The sequence below is a fragment of the Macrobrachium nipponense genome, chromosome 4, assembly GCF_015104395.2.
Source record: "Macrobrachium nipponense isolate FS-2020 chromosome 4, ASM1510439v2, whole genome shotgun sequence".
Lineage (NCBI taxonomy): Eukaryota > Metazoa > Arthropoda > Malacostraca > Decapoda > Palaemonidae > Macrobrachium > Macrobrachium nipponense.
In genome coordinates this window covers 72,191,485-72,219,188 of record NC_061100.1, presented here as the reverse complement: position 1 = coordinate 72,219,188, position 27,704 = coordinate 72,191,485, and the positions used below count along the sequence as shown (strand labels likewise).

General features: G+C 38.6%; 1 protein-coding gene and 1 pseudogene across 1 annotated transcript in view; one reads left to right on the top strand and one right to left on the bottom strand.

The window, feature by feature from the left end:
* Positions 1 to 27,704, top strand: part of LOC135210947 (exosome complex component RRP4-like) — a 602,376-nt gene that overhangs the window by 153,766 nt on the left and 420,906 nt on the right.
* The window catches only part of LOC135210649 (lysine-specific demethylase 7B-like), a 111,833-nt pseudogene that overhangs the window by 40,884 nt on the left and 43,245 nt on the right, over positions 1 to 27,704 (bottom strand).

Here is a 27,704-nt window from a genome sequence, read left to right as displayed (position 1 = left end):
GAATTAGTTGAGGAATGAGTTATTGGTTAAAAAACAGTTTACAGGTGATCCTGACAGTGGGAAACAAATGAGGAAATCTGGACACGGCTATTAGCAGCACGCAGGCCCGTGAAAAGTGAGGAGCGAGACTGAAGGCTACCTGAGGGTCTAAGTGGTGCATGTAATACTTCCACTGACCTGTCAGTTAGAAAATGGCCTAACCACCTTGGGAACACTGTAAGTAACAATAAACCAAACAAAAATACAGAAAATGTAGTAAATGTAATACAAACACAATATTGCTGCTTATTTCTCCGAATCAACACAAATAAAAGGTAATAGTACCTACAAATGTTCTTACCAAATTATTGTAAGCAGACCAGCTGTTTGTTATTGCTAAACAGTTCTATCCCCCCTCTCTGTAAAGAATGGGGGAAACCAATCAATCAGACACCTCTTGATCATCTCTTCTACCACTTTGGCTAACATCACACGGTAAATGAATGGTAATAAACAAAATGGTAATAAATATAAGGTTGAGAGAGTGAGGTAGCATCTAGGGATTCTGGAGCACACAGAGAACATAAAGAGAAACCAAAAAGATTGAAGATTTTACACTCTACTGACCCAGGGTTCAAACCATGCATGCGCAGTAGCAACCGATGACCATTCCCTGTCTTTCTGTAAACAGGGACTGAATCGTCCAAGATGATTTTGTGGCACATAAATGGGGTGTGCCACAAAAGCACTAAATATAAGTAATGAGTTTGTAATAAAACAAATTAATTTCATTTTAAAAAATTATATGCCGTAGCAAATATGATTTTGCTAAAGATTGTGAGGTGTTTAATATTTCAAATGACACTTAATCCTTTCAAGAAACTAAATTACTGCATGCATTACAACAAAACATATCTCAAAACACATACCTGGTCACCAAAAAACATTTCTGACTGATTGTTTGCTTTCATCCATCTTTGGTATAACGCTAAGTTGGCTGGTGTCGGTTTAATCAAATAAAATACCTTTTTCCCCCTGCAAGATATTTTATATAAGTTTCATAGTTATCTAAAACATACTTTTACTTAGCTTGTTTTGTTAGACTTTGTATACGACATCAATTCCAAAAATTTCAAATCACTCTGTTAATGGCCTGAGTTTCATAAATGAAAATGCCTAGATATTGGAGTTATTCCCCTCTTTCCCCATCACTAATTACTTCATTTTTTGCAGCCAATGTTTCTATATTAGTAGGAAGCAGAGATAGGTGAAATGTAGTCTAAAATATGAATTAAGTGATTATATGAATGTGGAACCAGAATTATTCTAAACACTCAAATAAGTAGCACTGTAAAATACTCATCTAAAAAAAGTAGAGTACCCACAAGAGCACATACTATAACCTTACTATAGATTACAACACAAGTTGGAAGAATCAAGATATTGACAAAAATGAGTAATTCTTACTCAACTCTACCAAATGCAAATGAAAAAGGAGGCTGTCCTATGATATGCCATTTCTCTAACAATTGTAAACTTCAGATACTTTGGAAAGATCTATTCAAGAGAGTATAACAAACACCCGTGGAGCGATGCAGGCTTTCCCATGTGTATGTTACTCTCACTCTGAAAATAATTATATTTTGCTCCCAACTACAAAATAATGAAATGTGCAAGAGCCTAAGGCCGCCTTATACTAAAACTACTTCAAAATGTATGAGGATTACTGGGATTTTTTAAAAGACAAAAGATACAATAAATTTCTTCCTGGAGATACTAAATTCACAAAGTTCCATCTGTTACTGCTAAGTATACATCCAGACCCATATTACTAGATTCTAAAATTACGTTAAAATGCCTGCACCTGCAAGCGTCCAAGAGCGCATGATATGAAAATGGTAGGCAGGACAACCCATGGAAATTGAAATCACTGTCTTGCATTTAAACTAGAGAAAAAGTAAAATGAGAGTCACCAATAGAGAAAAATAAAATGATTGATTATCAAATAGACAAAAAAATTACTAAGACTTAAAATAAAACTTCTTCTGGTGTGAAAACATGATAACAAAGGATATAAACCTTGAAAATCTTTCAATCCTCCCAAATAAAAGTGACACCTGTTATTTTAGAAATATAGGTAGCCTTTTGCATAGAATTGGGTGGGCTTGCTCCTTAACAGTCCATAAAAAATGACATCTTGCCCACTTATACATCTGTAAGCACTAGTTGTATCCTATCCCTTTGTTAACATTATGTTAAGGTGAGGCTTAATCCAATATCAGAAAATATATGTACAGTAGAGACCCGGTTCACGACCGTATTAGTACTCGACATAATCGGATTTCGCCACTAAATTTCCAATAAAAAACTTTGTATCTGTTTTCAACCAAAAAACCAGTTTCCGACCCCCGACCATATGATGTTTGTAAACAAAACTGTTTCCGCCAGCCGCCGCTAGTTGGCGTCATCCAGTGCTACCAAATGTAGCATAATTTCATGTTTTTTAGCATAATTTGACCCAAGAATTGGAGCTTAGCCATAATTTCTTTCACATTTAGGGTTCTAGTACAATTTTAGAATATATTTTCACTAAAATTTTAAATAAAATTCAGAAAATTCCTCAATTTCATACACAGCTATAGTGAATGTATCTTCATAGTGAAATTGACTCAAAAGCAGCACTAACAAATGAGTTAATTGCTAAGTTTGAACCTAACTAAGGAATGTTAAATTTGTGAATATAAATAAATACCCACAGTGGCATGACAACGATCAGTAAAGTGTTAATAATGTTTTTTCTTCATGAGTAAAGAATTACATTTTTTTTCTTTTTAAGTTTATTTTTTTCAGTAGTTATCAAAATTTTAATTATGTCTGAAGTGATTTTCACACAATTTTCAAGTATTTATTCATTGTGTATGTGATCTGTTAAAGAAAAATAGTGTTTCAGTGGCATGATAATGATCAAGTAATAAGTACGTATGTTTTTCTTCTTGAGTAGAGACTGGTTTGTTTGTTTACCTTTTTTTTAGTTTTAATTTTTCAGTAAATATCAGTAAATAACAAAATGTTATATTTGAAGTAATTTTCACACATTTTCAAGTATTTATTAATTGTTTATGTGGTGACCTGTTAAAGAAAAATGGTTCTGCGTGGCATGATAATGATGCAGTAATAAGTAAAATTTGTTGTTTTTCTTCACATTTGTATGTGTGATCTTCACACATTTGTCAAATAGTATAATAGTGATTGCATATCAAATAGTGTACTAGTGATTGCGTATATGATCTATTAAAGAAAATGGTGTTTTATTACGAGTTTCCTAACATGTAAAGATAATCAAATTATTAGATATAATATTGTCTGTTCGTCACTTTGTATCATTTCACCTAATATATAAATGTTTTAAATTTCCATTACATTGTTGTTTTAGCTCAAATGTATTACAGAATGAGATAATGATAGATTAATAGTATAATTCTGGCACAAAATTGCACCATATTTGGCATAAATTCTTGCTTGGACCGACTATCATAATTTAGCAAAACGGTTTGGTAACACTGGTGACGCCACTCAGCTTTGTTTGTTAAAGTCCGCAACTAATGATTACAAACATTCAAACATGTGTCGTGTCTTGTACACCTTGCGCGCATTTCGTTTGCTTTTTCGGTGGTATCAACTCTATACGCAGTTACCTTTTGATTCATCATGGGTCCCAACATTACTACTGGCTATCTATTAAAACCTTTTGCTAATGTTAATCTCTGAAATGGAAAAAGTTTACATGGCATCTCGCGTTTTCCTTCTTCAAAATGTTTCCATCATTTCCAACTCCAAAATAAACCTTAAGTTTCGTCTATCCTCTCCTCTGCATGAAAGTGATGAGCGAAAAAAAGATTTAATCAAGCACCCTTGCTTGATTTTTTTTCAAGCGTAGACATATTCTAAACCCATGCTCACACTTGAGGCGCACGTTTCAGTAGCAAATGCAATACGTATTTAAGTGTTAGGTTTGGAGTGAAGGTAATGTTACGTACGTAGGTTACATGTGTGGTTCGGTAGCGAATGCAATCTTTAAGCTTTGTTAAGCTTGCCAGTCAAAGAAGAAATTGGTCCATAGCTTATATCAGAGAAGCCACTATGCCATATTAAGTGCGTAGTAATTAAGAAATTAAGAAAAATCTTTTATGTCGTACTGTAATACGTCAATGTTTACGTGTAAGATTTGGTAGTGAAACCAGTTACATACGTAACATGTTCGGTTCGGTAGCAACGCAATCTAAGCTTTTTAAGCGTGCCGGTAAAGAAGAGGTTACGGTATACAATAATTATAGGAATTAAGTAGATTCTTTTATGTCTAATGTAAAAATACGTCATTGTTTACGTGTGAGATTTGGTAGTGAAACACTGTCAAATACGTAACTTGTGCCGTTCGGTAGCGAACGCAATCTTAATCTTTAAGCTTGCTGGTAAAGAGGAGGTTAGCCTTAGCTTAATCAGAGAAGCCGCTATGATATAGAATATTATAGAAATTAAGACGATTCTTTTATGGCTACTGTAAAATGACGTCAATGTTTACGTATGAGGTCTGGTAGTGACACAGTTTACATATGCAACGCGTGCGCGGTAACGAACGCAATCTGTATGCTTGGTTTATAAGCTTCCTCGTAAAAAAAAAAAAAAAAAAAAAAAAAAAAAAAAAAAAAAAAAGAGGTTAGCTTGATATTAAACTCAAGAGATGCTGGTACGTAATGGTATAGTAATTAAAGACATTAAGAAGATTCTTTTACTTATACGTACGTATATATGTACCATGCAGTACCATAATAATTGTCAAAGTCCAATAAGCTTGAAACCAGCCCTGATATTGGACAATTTGCCGTAAAAGACGCACCTTTTTTATAAGGACATTTATGAAACAAAATCGTTAGTATCATAAACATTACATTTACTGAAAGATAATTTTCAAGCGATTTTGTATACAGTATTGCAGTCGACTCCGTAAAAGATTTACCATAAATTAATATCGAATGTAAACGATATGGTTTGTTTACTACCATAGTCCCGATATAAACCACCAGGGCTGCGCTATGCTTTGTTTACATGCGACTTACTGTAGGCAAATTTTTGCAAGTTTTTGATAAATATATATTGGGTTTAATTTTAATAGTTTATTAATTTACTGTAATAATTAGACTTGCTTTTCAATGTTTTTATTATGTTAGCAACACGTTTTATGCCTACCCACTACACTACGTTCTACTTACTATTTACCTAGGTAGCCTATGGCGCTTGGTCAACAATCGGTTGGACGCAGGCTAGTTTTCTTTTATACTGTATATTATACATTTAAAATTATAAATGCACGTTTAACATAATATTTATTTAACTTTTAACTTATTTAGTTGTAATTTACATGTAATGTATTGTATAAAAAGGCAAGGTTAGGGTAATAACTGATGGTCAAGAACGGATTAATCCATTTTCAGTTATTTCTTTTATTTCTTATGGGAAAACTTGATTCAGTTCTCGAAATAATCGAATTTCGACGCTCCTTCTGGAACGAATTATCGTCAAGAACCGATGCTCTACTGTACATTAAAACACAATACTACTGGCAAAGTTTACATTAATCATCTGAATGACTTAACTTGTAATCTTAAATCACTGAGTTCACTTACCCATAAAACATGATACCATACCGATGTTCCTCCAAAGTCTATGTGAAATCTGTATAAGAGTTCTCTACACTAATTAATACATATTTTGAAACATTGGGTCTGGACAGAGGTGGACCAGGAGGGGGGGATCAGTTGGCCAACAGCCTGTTACCCAACATAACTTTCGAACAATATATGGTGGCTCGACGAGTTGACATAAACTGGGAAAAAAAAATAAATAAAAAAAGAAATAAATAAATATTAAATAAATAAATGCAATAGTGCTACAAATACAAAACTCATATTCTGCTATTCAAAAATAGCATTCCAAAAATAAAATCAACAAAAACTTTCAAGTCCACATATTGTATGCATGAAAATACAAATTCTTGTTTATCAAATGACCTCTAAGAACAAATTTCACTTGGTCAATAAGCTAATACAAAAAGAGTAACTGAAACCAGTATTAGAACTTTACCTGGTATTTGAGACCTCTAGGCTAATTAGATTGAGCACAGTTGTTCTGGCGGGACTTAAAAAATATTCGATAAATTCATGTAGCTGCATTTTGACATCTGTTTGTCTTTGTACATCAATAACATCCACTTCATGTTCGGAACCTGAAAGACAGTACATTGTACAATAATGTTAGCTGCAGACTACTTAAAACACAATACGTAGTAAATACGAAAGGGTCTAATATCCTCTACAATCACTACTACTTGACCATTTTAAAGCAAAGCCACTTACAATAAACCAAAATTTACACTCTACATACTAACCCAGATACTTCAGTTCCTGTAAATGAAACTCAAAATGTCAGGTAGGTGAATACATGTGCATTGCGATCCCTTGGGGTTCAGATTTCCCTGATTTTATTCCAGCTTCTGGGGATTCTCTTATTTCACTTTATTTTATTTCAGCTTCTGGGGATTCTCTTATTCCACTAACTTTATTTTCACATTCCCTTAGTGCATTTTTGGTCTTTCAAAGTAATTAGGAGTGATTTCAGCTACCCCAGCAATATCAGCTCTACCAAGCAGAGTGATACTGTACTTGTTAAAACAATTGTCATTTGCTTCAAGGATTTGTAAGTTAATCTTTTATTTTGTTCCTTAGGAAGAATGTCTGCCTTTTTTTCTGCTAGTTTAACCTATTTTAGGGTACTACATATTCTGGCACTTAAGGATTTTTCAGATTTTTATTTCTTTGGCTGAGAACCTTGTAGTAGTAGCATTAGAGGTTAAAAATTATTTAGCTAGTTATAAAAGTTATTTTCTATTCAGCTCCCACTCATGTTTCACCATTTGAGGCTCGTTTCTTGGATTAATTTATTCCATCTAGTGAGTGAGTTTTTTCACCTTCTGTTGAGATATATTCTCTTCCTTACTCCACAATATTTTGCCTTTGTCATTTTGGTTTGATGTTTGCAAGCCCTTTGTCAATCCACTGACTATTTTGGACCTATTATAATTACTCCTCATGGTTTGCAAATGGTGAAATTTAGTTAACTTGTATTTTCGTAATTTTACCACAGCATAATTTTTCCCTCTTTTAATTCCTATTCTCCTTCTCCAACAAACCTTAGTGTTCAATACATCCTTCTCAAGGAACATCTGTACCTCTGTTGGTAGGGCAAGAGATTTGGACAATTCTGGAAAATATGTTGGAAATGAGACTGATCTTTGAGAAAAGAGGCACTGGTCCTCTATGGGAAATCTTCAACTGTGTTGGACACCAACTACCAAAGTTCTGTCCCCCCTGTCATTGCCACATTGCCCAAAGGCATGATTTGTCATCCCACTAGTCATAGCAGAGGGAGAGGCTTGCCAAATTCAAGGAAGACCCATCAACCTTCCCTGAGCAAGAAGAATGGAAGGAACCTGATCAGCCCTTTCCGCATGACAATTTCAATGATGTAACCACCCTCAGACCCAGAAGGCTTGGTTGCACTACCCTTTGTAGACCCCGAAAGAATCTTGAAGGAAACTGCATGGTGGATAATGGAGCTCTGAGCATCTGATCTTCATTTCTCTAGTGCTGCCTTGACCTAACTCTTCAAGAAGATTAAGGAAGAACCCAGAACTAATCTAGTCAAAATCTGCAAGACTGGCCTCAGCTGCAACCTGCCTTGAAAAGAGAGGATGGTTGATGTCCTTCCTCCTAACACTAGCAACATTTGTAACTTGACTCTACTCCTCCAGAAAGCCCTGGAAAAGGCAAAACCAACAATTATGACATTATGAAACAAAAGTCTAACCACAATACAGCTTGGAACAAGGCCATAGTGATCTATGGTTCCTGCTTTTGAAGACAAATAAATCCCCACTAAACAAAAGCATTCAATAGCATAGTTGTTCCATCAGCCCACAGACTAATGATCCACCTAAAGGATACAATTCAGAAGACAATCTACCACCAGAAAATATCAGAGAAGCAGACAAGGACAACTGAAGGAACACCATGGACTCTGGGGCAAAAAACAAAGTGCACTCAATAGAGGATACTGTAAATGGAGGACACTCGGTGTTAAGAAGTATAGTCCTGCTTGCTTCCCCAAGACCGCTGCACTTATGAATGAGTTCAGTGGCCTTCCAAAAAGTGGTTTCTCCAACTCAGCTGGCATGGGTTTCACAGTTGAGGGATAGTCAAGACAAGCAGAGCGCATGGCAGAACACAACTGGATCTTTTCCCAAAGTAACGGGAGACATATGGTAGCCTGACTCTTCCCCTACTCATAGGATTCTGGAGAAGGAAAGGGGGATGCTGTTTACTGCATGAGTGGGTGGTTCTCCCATCCTCTGACTTACCTGCCACTAAGTAATTTAACAAGATTCAGTGACAAATCTAGATTTCACCATAAATAAATCCATATGAAAGATGAAGGTATGTATTTTTGTAGGAACATACGGACAAACATTGCCCTGTCCAAACCAGTCAAAGACTTCATGAAGTTTGGTCCTTTCTTTCTTTCCTGGTCCATGTTAGCATTCATTTATAATACTGTACATTTATTGTTCAGAATTTTGCAAGTACAATAACTTTATTACTTTAATAAACGGTATATCTATTTTAAGTACAGTACTGTAAAGAATAACAAGAAGAAAAATGGATGTTTACATGATAAAATATACAACAATTTTTTTTAAAACACATTATTACAGTGCACTAAAAAGTAAAAAGTAATTTTTTCAGACAACAGGATTTTCTTACAATTAACCATGTTTAAAAAAATGAAAGTGTGGGCCCCAACCATGAAAGGAATTGCAACAAGAAATTTAAAAATCAATTTTTTCACTTGTAACATTTCCTTTCATGATTGGGACTCATGCTTTCATTTTAGTAGACATGATCAATTGTAAGAAAATCCTGATATCTCAATTTTTCACTTTTTAGTGCATTTTAATAAAAGGATGTTTAATTTTTTTTATTTCATTTAATACTTTGTAGTTTAGACCGAAGTTAAGAACAGATTTAGCATTGTAGTTAACTAAACTGACAGCCATTCATGGGGAAGGTGAGGGAAGGGGAAGGGTATGAAGACGAGGGGGAAGGGCAAATGGGAGGTTTGTTTGTATGGCATTTTTACATTGCATGGAACCAGCAATTACTCAGGAACAGGACCAACAGCTTTACGTGATTACCGAACCATGTTGAGAGTGAACTTCTAACACCAGAAATACCCATTTCTCACACCTCAATGGAATGCCCGAGAATCGAACTCGCAGCCACATGGTGGTACGCAAACACCATACTGACCACGCCACTAAGGCACTGGGCAAATGGGAGGGAGGGGGATGAAAGAGGAAGAAAGGGAGCAGGGTAGGCGACAGGGAGGAGGAGGCAAGTGGAAGGGGAGGGGAGGAAAATGGGAAGTAGATGAAGGGGAAAGAGAGGGGAGGAAGGGGAAGGGGTAGGGGAGGGAGGGAGGAGGAGGGGAAGGGGTAGGGGAAGGAAAGGGGGAAGTGGGATGGGTGGGAAGAGGGGGAGGGGGAGGGAGGGAAGGTGAAAGTGTAGGGGGAGGGAAGAGGGATTGGGAGGCACTCAGGAGGTGTTACCAAGACAATACATACTACTTGATAGTAAACCACTTTTTTTTCTTTATCTTTACATGAATATGGGATTTGTTACTGTGATGTTTTACCATAATTACAAGGAGGAAAGACTTCTGTGTGCATTGTTACTCTTTGTAATAGTAACTGTCCTTATAAATGTATAATAGTAACTGTCCTTATAACTGTAAGTAGTTGCCAAAATATGTAAAGTAATATGAATTTCATTTCAGTTTATAAACATATCACTGAAAACACCAGTTGCTACAAAGCCTAGCATAGCTTAATTTTGAGGTTGGTCAAAAATCTACTTTATAACTAAAAACTATTACGTATAGGGTTTTAATCTAAAGGGAGTAGGCAACTCTAACCCAACAAATCTGGAGAAAAAATTGGATTGCGTTCGCATGGTTTCTGGTAAACCTATGGTTTATATTGGAGGCTTGTTACTTGATTTATCATGAACATTTCACTTTATTAACCTATCAATTGGAATAACATAAAAACATGCTTGAAAATTTATATATAAACAATTTGAAAGTCCCTTAAAATACTGGTATGAACCAATGTTGTACAGTACACATGGTGCGACTTTGACAAAATATGATATTGTTATAATACAATAAAGTTTCATACATACTTACCTGGCAGATATATACATAGCTAAGACTCCGTCGTCCCCGACAGAAATTCAAATTTTCAAGCCGGCACAAAAGACCGCTGCCAGGTAGGTCAGGTGATCTACCGTCCTGCCCTGGGTGGCAGGATTAGGAACCATTCCCGTTTTTCTATTCATATTTTTTCTCTTCCACCTGTCTAATGTGGGAGGCTGGGTGGGCCATTAATCGTATATATCTGCCAGGTAAGTATGTATGAAACTTTATTGTATTAAAACAATATCATTTTCATACAATCAACTTACCTGTCAGATATATACATAGCTGATTGACACCCTTTGGTGGAGGGTAAGAGACAGCTAACATGGAATAGACAGGTAAACAACATATGTTGTAGGTATAAATAAACCTTGGTTCCTATCTGATAGGTGGTAGACTTCGTGGCTGTTGCCCGGTAGTCTGCATCACCTCAAGACTAAATTTAGCGAGATATGTGATCTATGGCTAAGAGTTCTTGTGGGTCTGCCGATGGGGTATGAACCGCTTACTCGGCAGAGCCTGAAAGGACTTTGTCAATGGGTACTGGACCACTTCTATGACAATACACCTTATGAAGGAGCGCAACACCGATCCCGATCACCTGATCCTAACACGAGGGTTCGCGCTCAAATTGAAAAGAGTTATCCCCACACTCCTTTCAAAAACCCCAATAATTACATAAGTTAAAAAATTTTAACTCAAAGTTAAGGATCAGTGTCGGCTCCTTATCCCAGTAACGTATCCGCAGAAACATATAAACCAAAAGAGAAGGATCTCTCGTAGGTTAACTTGACATCCTTTGTGTAATGAGAAGTCAACACAGAGTTGCCTCTACCGTACAACACAGCTAATATGTCTTATATGACATATTATTTAAAGAACAAGAATTTGCAAAAGCGCGCACTTCCTGCGCTTTTAATTCTCAGCTGTTTGAAGGATTCAAGTCACTCATGAAGTGCTTAGGAGATCTCCATGTTTCAAAGAAGACCAAGGCTTTCTTGAAATGGATCTCTCCCGACTGAAGCCTGAAGCCTGGCAGGAACCTCGCGCCTGGCTGGTGCTTTGCTCTTGGTTGGAGCCTAGCGCTTGTCTAGGTACCTTTCCGCCTTGGACTGGCGCCTCGCATCTAGTTGACGCCTCGCGCCTTAGCTGGAGATTTGTGCCTAAAGCCTGGCTTGAGCCTGGCTGGCGCCTCGCGCCTGGCTGGCGTCTCGCGCCAGGTTGGCGCTTTGTGCCTGCCTGGCGCCTTGCGCCTGCCTGGAGCTTCGCGGCTGGCTGGTACCTCGCGCCTGCCTGGCGCCTCGCTCCTGCCTGGCGCCTCGCGCCTGGTTGGCTCCTCCCCACTTGCCGGAGCTTCGAGCTTGGTAGTCTCGAGGATGTCTGGCAATGTCCACATCGGACACTCTTATCCGTCCTATAGTTTCGCATCTAGCGCATCTGTGTCCAGGTTGTAGGCCCGGTCTTTCTCCTCATCAGACAATGGCAGTGTTCTTGGGGCTGTCTGCCTCTGGCGTTTTTTATGCCTGTTTTAGCATAAGGCTCCTGGTTGGCGCTACATTGTCTGAAAGTCCTGAACATCCACAATAGTTAATCACTAGACTGGAGAAGGGTGGAAGAAATTCTTCCACTTTGAGCTTTGGCCTCTCCAGCAAGGGGAGGTGATTGTAGTCAGCTACATCCAGTATACGATAGGATATCTAACAGTATGAGAGATAAGAGTCTTCCTCCGAGGAGGATCCTTCTTGAGTACTTCCCTTGCTCACGAGATCTCTTCTTACCTGTTTGAAGGGCCTTCTCGTTGCAGATCTTCCCTATCTTGTCCGAAGGAAGGGAAGAAGCCTGAAAGTCGAAGGAGACTCCGAGCTGAAATTGGGAGTACTCCTGATTTCTAGCTCTTTATTGTATCCCTCTGAACACCTTCTGGGAAGCATTTTCGAGCTGTCATCGCATTCCAAAGACTCTGTAGGCAAACGTTTTAACCATTCTACTGTAGATGAAAACATAAGTACCCTGCTTGGACAACGAAACCTCTATCTGAAAACATTGAATCAGGAATAGGGGGTTTTAGTTCTTTTTCCAGACATACTATGCTGGCAAGAACCCATTGCCTAATCTCCATAGAATCTGATGCGAGATTCCAATGCTCAGAAAATTCACTTGTCTTCTTGATCGTTTGGGACCAAGAGAAACAAAGAATTCCCTCATAAAAATTTCTCAAAGAAGTTTGATGAGGAGCAGTTCCATCTTGTCGGAACATAGAATCTGTGGCCACAAAAAAAAAAATCCCATTATAGTACATGATATCCTACTCTTGTCATATTGAGGTATCGTATAAGATCCCGAAGATCTTAATCCTCTGCTATCTCCAATCCCTTTATAGAGACAGAGTATAGCCTTTTACTGCGTTCTTTAATAGCAGATATATACAAAGGTGATTCTTCCCTCTGAAAGGGAAGAAAAAACCGCTATGTGGTTCACAGAGGCATCGGAAGAGGACAGTTTCCTCATTCCCTCTAGCAACCGGATTTCTCAGCAATTCTATATCTTGTCCATGACTATTGTCTTTTACCTTGAAAAATCCTCTCATTCATGTCCACTTCTGGTCAGGTCTGCACGCAGACTCATACTCAGAGTGGAGAGGTTGTTAAGTTCCATTTATAATAGATGCTGATAGCATATTCAGACTGTCTTGGAAAAGACTTCCAAAACATGCTGTGGAGAAGAACGTGACCTCTGCGGATCCAACCTCTCTAAGGCCAAAATGAGGCATAAAGTATTATCTTCTCTTTCTTTGATGCCCTTTATCTTAAATTCTGCAAATAATTCATATTTAGGGAAAAAAGACTAAAGGCAGTTTATTCCCCTTTCTAAAAAAAAATAAAGATGGAGTATATTGCTACCTCTCTTGGTTCCGAGGAAAAGGAATCAGTCTATAGGAAGCCTGTTCGTCTTCTACCTTACTAAGAGATCTATGAAGAAGACTTTCCGCAGGTTCTCACAACTCTTTCCAATAAATGTTAAACATGTTAACAGTTATTATCGTCGATCGAGAAGGTTCTCTTTGTTAACGCGAACAGGAGCGAAAAAAGAGATTCTCGATGCTCTTTCGATATGAGAGAGTCGTGGAATTGGCCTAAGTGATTAAATGGGTAACGAAATCAGGAACGAATCTTGCCGTTACCGAGCCTGGTGTCCGAGAGGCTACTGGACTCTTAGGTTAATAACTCGCTAAAACGAGAAAATCTTGGATGGTGCTCTTGGCTCACTGCGCCAGGCTGGCGCTTCTGGCGCATTGCGCCAGGTTGGCGCTTCTAGCGCTATGTGCCAGGCTGGCGCTTCTGGCGCATTGCGCCAGGCTGGCGCTTCCTTTCTAATTCTTTTAGGTTATGTGCCAGAACACCTGTGCCTTTATGGAACCCGACATTCTTTCACATGTTAATTCCGTTCTTAGTAGGAAAAACTTTATATATACGTAGTATAGTCCATTCAGGGAAACAAGTTTTGCCACAAAGAGAATGTTTCCCATCCGACTCATCCATCTTCTGAGCAGGTACTCTAATAAGCTATGCTTTCGTAAGCCTGAGAGCATTATATAATATAATGTTCTGCTGCGATAGAATCCTTTAATAATGTTACCAACGGTAAACAGCATTGAAAGGTTGTACTATCTCTCTTTTGAAGCTTCTTAAGCAAAAGGCATAGATATTTTATTTATGTTTAGCTTAACATCCCCTCAATCCGAGGTTAAGAACGATTTGTAGGGAAGAGATACGGATAGTTATTCCATCCCGCAGGAGAGAGATATAAGCCCGACTGCTCATGACTGACACCTACTCGGTACTCTGCGTTGGTCTCAGCCTCAGGCTCTCAGAAAGCAGTCTCCGTTAGCCGTTTGGCCTTGACTCTTCCAGATTTGCCAGCTACTCCCCTTTAATAAAGGAATCTTATAAAATTATTATCGAACTTCAGGAATTTCTTATTAAAGCATATTTAAGCGAAACAAGACTTCGATAAATCTAGAAGCTAAGTAGGTGTTGTCTTAACAATCCCTTTAAGCGTAGTCCTTCCTAGAAAGTCGTAGAAGGATACTGGTAATTGAGTTGCACAGCAAAGAAGTAACTACGGTATGTGTTTATGATTTGACCATATCGTATTCTCATCCAGCAGATACTCTACTACCTTCTACTATCTTCGTTCTTTTCGTTAATAGAACGATAGAAAGAGTATATATATATCCTTAAGGAAGGAAGTTAATCCAGGAACTCTTTAAATCTTCGTGATTTCCTCATAAATCGCGGAAGAGACAGAATTCCTGTTCATCACTAGGGTTTACGGAAGGAAGTAGATATTTCCTATCCGCCATCATACCCAAACGTCAATGAGATTCTTATTAAGAAAAACTCCCAAAGCTCTTGCCTCCTCAAAACGAGGGAAGAGCATGGATGAAGGGAGAGTCCCGCATTGAGAGGTGCTAACAACAGGAGTCTTCTGAATAATGAAAAGGGGCTTCTCTTAGTAACAGAATCCTTCTGGCAAAAGCAACGGCCGCCTGTGCGACATCTTGCACATTTGCCAGGGGAAAGTTGCTCAAGTTAAAAAACTCAAAGAGGAGTCTCGCGACTGACCTCTCTCTCAAATGAAGATTTTGGAATATTCTGACGCCTGGCGTCTGGATCCTTGCGCCTAGCGCCTGGCGTCTGGATAGTTCCGCGCGCCTGGAATGTTCCGCACCGCTAGAAAGGAGACTCGCTCCTGGAACGTTCCGCTTGCGTGGAAGGTCCCGTGCGCCCTGATAGATCCGAGCGCCTCTAGTCTTGTTATATGAGCCTCTAGCCAGTAAACGTTCAATGGAAGCATCCTTCTGATTGCCACTCTACTATAAGGCTCCTCAGTCTAGCCGTCTGTTTTCTCTTTGAAGGCGCCTTACGCCAAGAAAAAAGTTCTGGAACGCGGCTCGCGCTCAGTTGCTGGAACGCGGCTCACGTTTATCTGTATGAACGAGGCTCGCGCTAGTCTGTTGGAACGCGGCTTGCGCTAGTCTGGTGGAACGCGGCTCGCGCTAGTCTGTTGGAGCGCGGCTCACTGCTGGCTGTTGGAACGTGGCTCGCGCTAGCTTGCTGGCTGGCTCTCCCTCTCAGCCTCTTGCTCAGACTCAGTGTTCTCTTAGTTTTTTCAGAGAACGAGCCAGATCATCCGAACTCCAAACATGTACATTCTTCGTCTTTTCGGATGTAAGATGAAGAAACGGAATAAGAGACACACTTTTTAAAGGATGCCTTTCCAATAGCTATCCCTGGCAGTCTGGGACGTTTTACAGATCCTGCCGAGGGAACGCCCGATCGGTGGGGATTCTCCATAACCTCCGTAAGGCTTTCGACTTTCCTTCTCCTCTGGGCTTGTGAGCTTGGAAGAGGTCCTAGGCCTGAGAGCGAGAGAGAGCCGATCGACGCTCCCTCTACTAATTAGGACGCCTTTTCAAAATGGCGAATTTGGCAGTCTGGGACGTTCTACAGATCCTGCCGAGGGGGCGCCTGATTGGTGGGGATTCTCCATAACCTCCGTAAGGCTTTCGACTTTCCTTCTCCTCTGGGTATGTGAGCTTGGAAGAGGTCTAGGCCTGGGAGCGAAACAGAGCCGATCAGAACGCACCCTCCACTGCACTAACACTAAAATCACTTCTTACCTTTCAATAGCTCGTATTTTGAGCTACCTTCCTTTGTCTTCAAATTGCAATATGAATTTGAAGATTCTGTGAAGTAAGAAGGAGGTGAGGATACAACACTACTAGTATTGTTTAATGCTCTCTAACTGCTCGTTAGTACGAGAGCTATAAAAACTTCTAAAGGAAGCGTAACTAATTCTATTCCTGACTTCCTCAAGAAGGAAGTTAGCTCAATCAATTCTAACATTTACTACTCGTTATTATGAATAAATATTAAAATTTTCCTTCTTGCAAACTATGTGAGTGTCTACCGAAAAGTTCGGTAGTTTACACGTAAACAATTCTTCGAAATTTTCGAAGCCAAAGTTATTAAAACAAATTAATATGCGTATGCCGAACCAAAGATCCAGTACTTCCCACATGCAAAAGATTTCGCCTTGAAGATCGATGGCGATGAAATCCAAAAATCAAGTCAGGAAGAACTGCAAACGTTGTTTACATTCCAAGCGACAGAAAAAATATGAATAGAAAACGGGAATGGTTCCTAATCCTGCCACCCAGGGCAGGACGGTAGATCGCCTGACCTACCTGCAGCGTGTGCTGCGAAATTTGAATTTCTGTCGGGGACGACGGAGTCTTTAGCTATGTATATATCTGACAGGTAAGTTGATTGTATGAAATTATATATTTTCTTGACAGGAAACTTCATTATACCTATCTCATTTCCACTGTTACTCAATAATAATCTGATGCTCTCTAGAAATACTCTGGTGTTCATTTACAAGCAATCTGAAGGTTTTTGACAGTGACTTTGCAATAGTCTGTGAAATAATGAATGAATACCAACATACATACTTATATATTATTCTATACTGACAAAAGCAATTGTGCACAAAAACTTCATTACCACTTACCAACATAACTTTCTACATCCAGAACATTAAAGGAATCATGGGGAACTATAAGGTCGAGACCATTTTTGTCTTCGACTAAAACGGGATTATTAAAACCATTCGCAATAATGTATGGCAGTGTTAACTGTTGACCTCTTAACCGAAATACAACATCATCACAGCTGTGGAAAAAAGAAACAAATGTCAATTTTATATAGTATATCAATTCAATACCAAACTACTTATTAGCAGAGCAACAGTAAAATGTAAGAGGATCTGAATTTTATTGAATTTTCAAAATTATTCACTTAACTTTCACTATGAATATCTGATTGCATACAAAACCTTAATGGAAGACCTTGTTTATGCAAGATGAACGACACCTCAAACTTAATAAACAGTAATGTACATTGCAGGTACCAATATAGAGAACCTCAACCAGAAAACAATCGTCAGCCCCAACCAGAAAACCACCATAAAAAATGTGATAAATTCCAAAGCAAGCCAACATTGCTTCCTTCCAAAAGCAGTCATTCAAAGGAACCTGTTCAGATGACAGGTCTACCACTGGTCTCCAACCTCCCAAAACCTTTTAGATAACAAAGAGGCAACTGTAGAACTTGGGAGTCATAGACAACACTTCCCCAAGATGATGATGATGATGATTACAAACTACCCAAATTAATACACACATTACCTAATCCATTTTTTCCAGAAAATTTCCTTTTATCAATGAGTATAAAGTAGAAAAAAAAATTGTTTTTAAAGATGATATGACAGAGACAGAACTAACTTTTAACTAAATTTTTTGCTTCCTATATTTTCAATTATCTCCACAAGCCACAGAAGAATATGTACTAGTCCCAATATTCATAGTGTTCTTTATCATCCACTATCATTTTGTGTCTTTGTTTGCTCTTTCAAATTTTATTTTTCCTTTTAAACCTCATTTCCCAATTTCAAACCTGTTTTCTCACTTCTGTACAATCACTCCTGAAGAGGCAAACCATATTACAGTAGTACCTCGAGATACGAAATTAATCCGTTCCGAGGCGCCCTTCGTATCATGAGGTTTTCGTATCTTGGACCACATTTTACATGTAAAATGGCTAATCCGTTCCAAGCCCTCCAAAAACACCCCAGTAAATTTCATAATAAAGCTAAATCCACCTCTAAACAATGAAATATTACAACAAATTGGACCATTCAATACCTAATTTAAGAACGTAATGCAAATTAACCTGTAATAAAGTGTATTAGTGTACATGGTATACAAGAAATACTGTACGTAAAATGTGGAAGCTTACCTTTCGAGTGAGGCTATCTCCGAAAGTGGCGGCAGAGGAGGAGGAGGACAAACGGCAGATACGTACATACACTTAACGAAACACATAAAAAATGTAAGGAAAACTAAACTAAAATTTACGAAACACATTAACAAAACTGTAACACTGAACTTTACAAAAAACTAAAATAAAAAAAATAAAATTTTTCTTTTGATTTTCAACTTCTTTTTTACTTTTTTTTTTTTACTTTACGTAGGTTTTTTTTTTTTTTTTTTTTATACAGAATTTCAAACTTCATCACCACTTTGAACTTTCTGTTTTTTATCACTTGGTTCTTCCTTTTTGCTTACTCCTGCTAATGCTAAAGGCCTCTTTAAAAAAATAATGATCCAAGGAAGATTGCTTCTGCCTACTTTTCACAATGTTCCTGAAACAACTCAGGCAAACGTCATCGAACTGCGCAAGCATACGACCTGTGTAAGCCTTTTCGGGTGTCTTTTTTTTCTGTAAACAATTGCACTTTATGAAAAGCAGCTAGAAAACATCCTTAATTTCTGCTGTTGTCATAGGTCCTCCTCCTCTTCCTCGCCGCTGCTAGAGAACTCCTCTTGAACGACGTTATGTTGCATGGCCTCCAACTCCTGCAGGTCATCCGTCGTAAGCTCCTCTTGGTGCTCCTCGCGTTGATGTCGTCCTCGTCGACGACCAGCCCCATGGACTTGCCGAGTGCAACAATCTCGCCAAGATCTGGTTGGGAAACTGTTTCGGGATGGTCAACTGTTTCTGAATCTGCAGCACCAGCTTGGCCCACGTCAAATCCCTCGAAGTCTCAGGCGGATATGGCATCAGCCAGAGTTTTCCTCCACAAGGAATTCAAGGTTCGCCTCAAAACCTCCTGCCAAGCTTGGTCATGAGTCGGATGCAAATGACGATGGTCCGAAATGCTCCTTCCAAAATTCACGCAAGGTGAGGTTTGTGGTATCGGTGATGTCGAAACATCTCTTGAAAAGATGTTTCGTGTACAGCTTCTTAAAGTTCGATATCACTTGCTGGTCCATGGGCTGGAGGAGAGGGGTGGTGTTAGGCGGAAGAAAAAGAATCTTGACGAAGGAATACTCCGCTAGGATATCTTCCTCGAGCCCAGAAGGGTGGGGAGGGGCATTGTCCAACACCAGCCAGACATTTCAGGCGGAGGCGCTTCTCTTCCAAAATTTCTTCACTGTCGGGCCGAAACACAGATTTACCCACTCCGTGAACAAAAGCCTCATTACCCAGGCTTTTGCATTAGCCCTCCACATCACTGTAAGCTTCTCCTTAAGCACTTTGTGGGCCTTGAAGGCTCGAGGAGTCTCAGAATGATACACCAGTAGGGGCTTCACCTTGCAATCCCCACTGGCGAACGTAAGCCTGTCTTTCATAGGCTTATGCCCGGGTAGCTTGCTTCTCTTCCTCCGTGATGTACGTCCAACGAGGCATTTTTTTCCAAAAAAAAGGCCAGTCTCATCACATTTGAAGACTTGCTGAGAACTGTAGCCTTCCTTGGTCATCATCTTGTCGAACGTCTTTTTAAATGCTTCGGCCGCTTTCGTGTCCGAGCTGGCAGCCTCCCCATGCCGCACCACCGAATGGATGCCAGTCCGTTTACGAAATTTCTCGAACCAGCCATGTGAAGCCTTGAACTCTGGGGTTTGCATTGATATCCCTTCCCTCGCGTCGTCTTCCGCCTGCTCAATCAAATCGCCGAAAATAGCGCTGGCCTTGTGGGAGATTGCCGTCTCCGTTATCGTATTGCCAGCGATTTCTTTGTCTTTTATCCAGAAACAAGAAGCCAGACCGTTCCCATCTCGTCGTGCCACATGGGTCCTCGTGCTGGACAAAAATAGTGATGCCCTTGGGGAAGGGTGTAGCTGCCTTTGATGACATCCTTCTGTTTAAGGATGGTGCCTATTGTTGACGGATTTTGGCCGTATTCCTTGGCGATCACCACTCAAATCCATACCAGCTTCATACGTTCTTGATAATCTCCATCTTTGTCTCCAAAGAGAGCATTCGCTTCTTTCCGAGAATTTCAACTTTCTTTGGACCCATGACTACGTTATCTTGTACGTAATTTACGTATAAGTAGAATAAAGTTTTCGACACAACACGATAAAGTACGTATACAGTGTTTTCCCCCCGCCTATTCGCGGGGGATGTGTACCAGATACCCCCTTGAATAGTTAAAACCCACAAATAGCTAAAACCACCATTAAAAATGCTTATAACTGCCTATCTTGAAAGTTTGGATAGCAAATGTATACCTTTAATAACATCCTACTTCAAATATACCTAAAATTACTAACCTATTACTGCACTAATCTTTGAGGTTATATTATTAATATCATTTCAAAGTCATCTTAAACATTTTACCATTAAAAATATATACCTAAAGCAAATGAGAGAGGAGAAGAGAGAGAGAGAGAGAGAGAGAGAGAGAGAGAGAAGAGAGAGAGAGACCAATGAATGCAACATCATATATCTGACCGTCAAGAGTGAAATTCTGAATTGGTTTCTGAGGACAGAGAGAATATAATTGAAGTAGAGAGAGAGAGAGATAGAGAGAGAGAGTATAGAGAGAGAGAGAGATAAGAGATAAACTCCTAGACTCCGACTCCTTCCTCCCCTCCGCCAATTTGTACATCAAACTGTCATATACTCCCCCGTCCACCTTCCTCCAAGTGGATAAAAGGACTGGGAATCACTATTTTTAATTAATCTTATTAATATTTGAAAATTTAGTTATAAAGGTAAATCATTTATTTACACTACAAAACAAATCAAACAAACTACGTGAGAGAGAGAGATGAGAGAGAGAGAGAGAGAGAGAGAGAGAGAGAGAGAGATGAGAGAGAGAGAGAGAGGAAGAGAGAGAGAATGTTATTGTTACTATTTAATCTCGTTAAACTTAATATTAATTTGTAAAAGTAGTACTGTATATTATTATTTTACCATAAAATGTAGTAATGTCCTTAAAGATATACTTATACTACATACACTTCCAGCCCAAACAGAGGGCGAGAGTTACCACTAAGACATACTAGTATCTCGCGTGGCAAGAGAGAGAGAGAGAGAGAGAGAGAGAGAGAGAGAGAGAGAGAGAGAGAGAGAGAGAGGGTTATCATTATTTAAAAGAGTGAAATGGATAGATTATTGTACTTATTTAAAATACTATCACATATGAATTTTGAAATTAGTTATATTACTACGTATTATTATTATGCAAAAATATTAATAAACATACAAATGTACCATAAAAATTCTCTCATCTCAGTGAGAGAGAGAGAGAGAGAGAGAGAGAGAGAGAGAGAGAGAGAGAGAGAGAGAGAGAGAGAGAGAGAGAATCTCCATGATCCTTTGATAGCAACACTTCCCTTCCTGTTTTGACATTTGTTGGACCCCAGCCAACTCTGCCTGGCTACCTGGAGTTAAAAGACGCGGGGTAAAATGCATTTTCTTTCATTCTTACATAATTAATTTTACTTATAAACTGAAATCTTGCTAATCCACTTTAGTATTTTCTTTAATGAATTTATATTATTGCTGTTTACATTAATATTGATATTTGAAAATTAGTAAATCATCATCCAAAAAAAATACATCTCTGTAAGAGAGAGAGAGAGAGAGAGAGAGAGAGATGGAAAGATTATCGTAGTATTTGTAAAATACTTTCACATATGATTTTTGTAATTACAGTTATAATTATTATATGAAAATATTAATAAACATATTATACATACGTTTACCATAAAAATCTCATCTCAGTGAGAGAGAGAGAGGGAGCGAAGAGGAGAGAGAGAGAGAGAGAGAGAGAGAGAGAGAGGAACGGAGAGTGAGAGAGAGACCTGGAGTTCGAAAGAACTAAAATCTTACTAATTCACTGTAGTATTTTCTTTATTGAAGTGATTGCTCTTTACATTAATATTAATATTTGAAAATTAGTAAATCATTTATCATACAAAAAGCATAAATCTCTGTAAGAGAGAGAGAGAGAATTATTAGTTATTATGTGATATCATTTAATCTTATTAAACTTACTAATACAGTATTGATCAATATTAATATTTTAAAATTAGTAAATCATTTTTATATCATAAAAATATATTTAGGCATGAAAATAACATCAAAATACACTAATTAGTGATTATTTATTGTCAGAAAATCCTGCGAATATGCGAATTCTCCGCAAATAATGGGTAGATAAGGTCCAGAGAAAAATCCACGAATCAGTGAGTCCACGAATCCGGAGAATGCGAATACGGGGGGGCCCACTGTACTACAACGAAATCACTAACGAATTTACTTTACTAAACGAAATCGTTAGACCGAACGAATAACGCGTGCGTACGATAACGATGCTGGTACTGAGTGGCCGAGGCACGCCACCACGTACATAGATGCATGATGGGAGGGATACTGGCCAATAGGAGAGAAGGATCTCATGGCCGCGACTAGCATCAGGAACCAATGGGAGAGCAGGAGGATGGTGGCGAGTCTACTAAGTAGGCGGTGCGCGAGTTTCAAAATTGTTATCGGTGGTTCGGGCGAATCTCGGACTTTACAGAAACCTTTTGTATCTTGAAAACTTTTCGTATGTAGAGCCGTTAAATTTTTCGTATTGGCTTTCGTATCTCGAGTTTTTCGTAAGTTGAGCCTTTCGTATCTCGAGGTACCACTGTATTCCAATAATTTTTTTTGGCAATATGTGAAGTGCCCTGTTGATCAATGTGATCTACATTATTGACCATATTCTTATTTTTTTTTAGCAAGTGGTTTGTATCTAAAATAATACACACAGTATCAACCTGAATCATGAGATTACAACAAAGTGGAGAGAGAAGAACAGTGACAATACAAAGCAATGTATCCACCAGCAATGCAAGGTGATTAACTACAAAAACACGGTCGCAAGTGAGCTGAGGGACCAACTCCAGTAATGGGATGCCTCACTGAAGTGTAGCATAAATATGAATCACCTTGAAGTATGATACCACTCCTCAAATCTTCTACCCTTAAAGATATGAATGCATAAATAAAACAATAAGACATCTTAGTGGTGTAAATGTGCTGAATTCATGTAAGGGAAAAAGAATATTGAAGATGCTGAGGGAAAAAAAGAAAAAAAAAGAGGAAAAGGAAATGAATAAAAAAAACCATTAACAATCACAGCTCCAGGTACCTTAATGACTAAATAGAAACTGGAACACCAAAATCATTAAGATAAATATACAAAATAACATAATTAAATTTTACAAACTAAGATCAATCATAAAATATCCATGGAAATTATTTCTAAGAACAACTGAGTAAAAAAAAAGAGATATCCCATATATATAGAGTTAGTTGAGCAAATGAAACATATTGGCTTCCTGATAACAAAAGGAATGATGGAATTGAATACAGTACAGTATTTACAAATTACTTTAAGAAGTAAGTACCATTAACAAACGACAGTATCATTAAATCAAAGATTATAGCTGCAGAAAATGATGCAAGACTACTAAAATGGGAACATAAGGAACAGCTAACATGCATTACACTTAGAGAACATTAATTCTGATATTACCTTGGAAAATGTCGGGTTTTAAGTTCCTTAATAAAAACTTGCGTTCCTGTTTGAACTGGTTTGGAACCTGCATCAGCTTCTGAATAATCATGACGATGCCAATTGAGGCGTGCTTTTACTGTAACAGAAAATATTAAACTGAATCAGTCTGAACAATTTACTTTTGGTAAGTGATTGTTACATAATAAAATTATGTACTGTAATATACAACACTTAAACACTGCTCATTAGAGTACTGTACTCTGTTTACATAGCTCTATAACTTAAAATTCTAAATAAGGTTACACATAACAGTCAGCAATTCGATCAAAATAAATTCAACTGCCTGTTTATAAAAACACATACACGACTACATCCATACATATCCAAGGTTATGGGTACAGTATTTGGAATAATGATTGGGTTATAATATCTTTCAACTCTCAAGGGCAGCTGAGTTAATCTTTCTAGGTTCTGTACTTTTAGTTGCAGTACAGAACTTTGAAAACAGAGAGAGAGACCTTACAGACCTTACATCTTGTTCGGGTTACCCCAGGTCCTCAGTGTGAGGGCACCTCTATTTCTTCAAAATTTTCTTTTTAATAATGCTCATGTTAACAGTGTTATTAGCAAATGAAATTTCATTGCAATATTATGCATTAAAATAATTCATTAATAAAATATAAAAAAAAAGTCAACAAAAGAAATTCAATTGATGAAAATCCAACCATGAGTGGTAGGTAAAGATAAAATGAGCAATACCAACTAAGATACACATACTTTATGAATCTAATTTGCATCCAGTGATATATAACCATAACCTGGCCTTTTTCAGAATTTATCCTTCAAGCATTCTTCTTAATTTTACAAAATTGACATTTTTATGATGAAGAAATTTTGTATAGACGTAATACTTACTCAGTAATTACTTAGCTAACAATTTCTTGCCTCAGCAGCTTGAAAATTGAAAAATTCGCGGGTAACGCTTCACAGATTTAGTGCCGGTGACCTGTCCCGCCTACCTACGGGAATAGCAAGAACTACTAGCAGACCACTTCATTCTAATTTATGCCCTATGTCCATCCGCAGGGAGGTGGGAGGGCCCCGTCCATAATTCTTGGGTAGATATTATTGTAAAATTTTATTTTATCTAAACGAAAGATGAGACGAGATCTGGCCATAACACCTTAGGTTATGGATGCCCTTTGAACCACAGATTCTTTTCAGGTAACACCAGAACATCTCAGCTGGCCATGGACCGACATTATGTCTCCTCCCTGGTTCAGGGGAGTCTGACAGGGACTGGGTTTAGGAGAAACAATGCGGGGGGGGGGGGGGGTGGGGGGGGGGGGTAGCAACCGTCCTCTACTATACATCCAGTTAGACACCTTCCAGTTGCTGCCTGTTGATACCCAAGACTGCAACAAGCTCGACTGAGGGGGTGTTACCCGTATGTAAGCCCCCAACCCCCAATGGACTTCCAGTATTTGTTCTCCTACCAGGTTAGATTTTAGGAGAGTATGACAGTGACCTCGAGGGATGAGTAAGCACCTCCTCCACTACACAACACTTCACTTAGTTGAAAGGTTAACAAGGCTGGCAATGGCATGGGAAGGAAGCAAAGGAGCCAGGCACAGGAGCAAGTGGAGAAAAAAATTAACAAAGGCCAATAGATGGAAAGAAAATTGGTGTGGGGGATAGAGATGGTGCCATGCTAGCTGAATGCCAGGAGAGCTGGTAGCACAATGATTGAAATTCCTGCAACATATATATTTCTTTGTATGTAATATACCTTTGAGAAGGAAGATATGTATGTACTACAAAGCTTAGAAGACTACTGTTTGTGTGCTTATATCACAAACTGTTCCCTGACCTTGTACAAGAGTCAAAATACTAAGCACCAGCCTCTTCCCACTACTTAATTCCCTTACACTTCCAGTTCTCTGCAAGGAAATGTGTAAGAAGTTCAATTAATCCTTTACCAATAAAAGAAGTACACAGAGCACCATTATAACAGCATATCTCAAATCCTATCAAATGCTATTGAGAATTGAAGATATTCATAGCACTACTAAAATTAAATAACCTGTGGTTAACACATTATGACAAATTTTGAATCAATTTGTATGTTCCATGGCTAACAAACCTGAGGACTTAACAACAGGATAAATCTTCTTGCACCAGCTGGAAACCAGTTAAAACAATCAAAGATTGTTGAGTAAGGAATCTGTGAGATCTGGCAATTCATGCACATACGAGGTGGGAGTTGGTCATCAACCATGAACCCCATCTCGTGATGTCAGTTGTTCTTTGACCGCCTTGGAGAGTTGACACTTTTTGCTCTCCTTCCAAGCCAGTTGCTTTTGTGCCCATGTTTTTATTTATTTTCCAGTTTGTATAACTGAAGACATCGAATACCAACACATATACATATTTTAGTACAATCATACATTATCATTGCATGCAGGAATATACATTTCATATTAATAAAAATCGGACCGTTAGTGAATACAATGGTATTAGCTTTTAATTACGCTAACTCAGTAACAAGGAACAATAACTTTGACTGACACTATTTAAAGTGCGCTAAGAGTACAGTGTTCCTTCTGTATTTGTAGGTGGGTAGCAGACCCCCGGGAATAGCTAGAACCCACGAATAGTTGAAACCCCTATAAAAATGCTTAAAACTGCTTATTTTGTTAGTTAAAATGCAAGAAAAAAACAGACTAAAAATGTTTTTATATGTTTTTTAATAGTTTTTTTCACAAAAAGTGCATTTAATGATTAGAAAAAAAAAAAAAAAAAAGGGATTTTGTGGATATTTCTCATAAAAAAATACCGCAAAAAGGCAAAATTTCCGCAAAGAATGGGGGTAAATATTCCAGAGAAACCTGCAAATATATGAGAGTCAACGTATCTGGAGTCCACAAAATATGAGAGTCCGCAAATCCAGAGTCCATTAATACAGAGGGGTTCACTGTACCATTACGTATAAATTATATACGTATCTCAATTCACATCAAACACTATTGAGACTGGCAGAAAAGTATTGGTTCAGTAGAAAACGCAAAATGAAGTTTTTATTGTAAAACTAATATTGTAATACCTACCTGAACACCTGAATAAGCCCTGGTCACTTACCAGCCCGAACCCTCATTTATTAAAATTTTACCAAATCTTTGGTTAAAATAAACGATCAGTGTTGCCAATCTCCTGGCAAACACCCTTGTTACCTAGTTAACAGCCCACCGCTGGTAGCCCTGCCTCACAGGCCCGGTCACACCTGCCCTTTCACATCAATCATAACTCAATAACTCCATATGAGAGGGGAGGAGGGTGGGAATGATTCAGGTGTTCAGGTAGGTATTACAATATTAGTTTTACAATAAAAACTTCATATTGCAATACACCCCCTGAACACCTGAATAAGCCCGATTAACAACATTAATTTTGGAGGTGAGGAATCAAATCTGCCCGGCCCTCCACTGTACCAGTTGTCAGTCAATATAATTGAATACGCGAGTCAGTCTCAAGTTCATTTGCCACTCGTCCAAACTAATCTCCCATGTGTGACCTTCTAGGCCTCCCATATGTGGAGGGAAAAACTCCCTGCACTTCTACCTTAAGGTCAAAACTCATTGAGTGCAGGAGGGATACAAACCTGTTACCTCTCAGCTGGCTATGTGCCTCACCTGAGTAGAGGAAAAACTGAAGACCTCCCATGTGGCTCTCGGCCTCTCATGTATGGAGGGAATCTGAAGACCTCCCTGTGGGGCTCTCGGCCTCTCATGTATGGAGGGAAATTGAAGACCTCCCATGTGGCCTTAGGCCTCTCATGTACGTTCGTAGTGATGTTCTCTCCTGTAGTGTTGTACCTGCCTGTCTGTTCTCTGCCTGGGTTGGCACTTGGAGAATACCCTCAGATAGACCCAGAC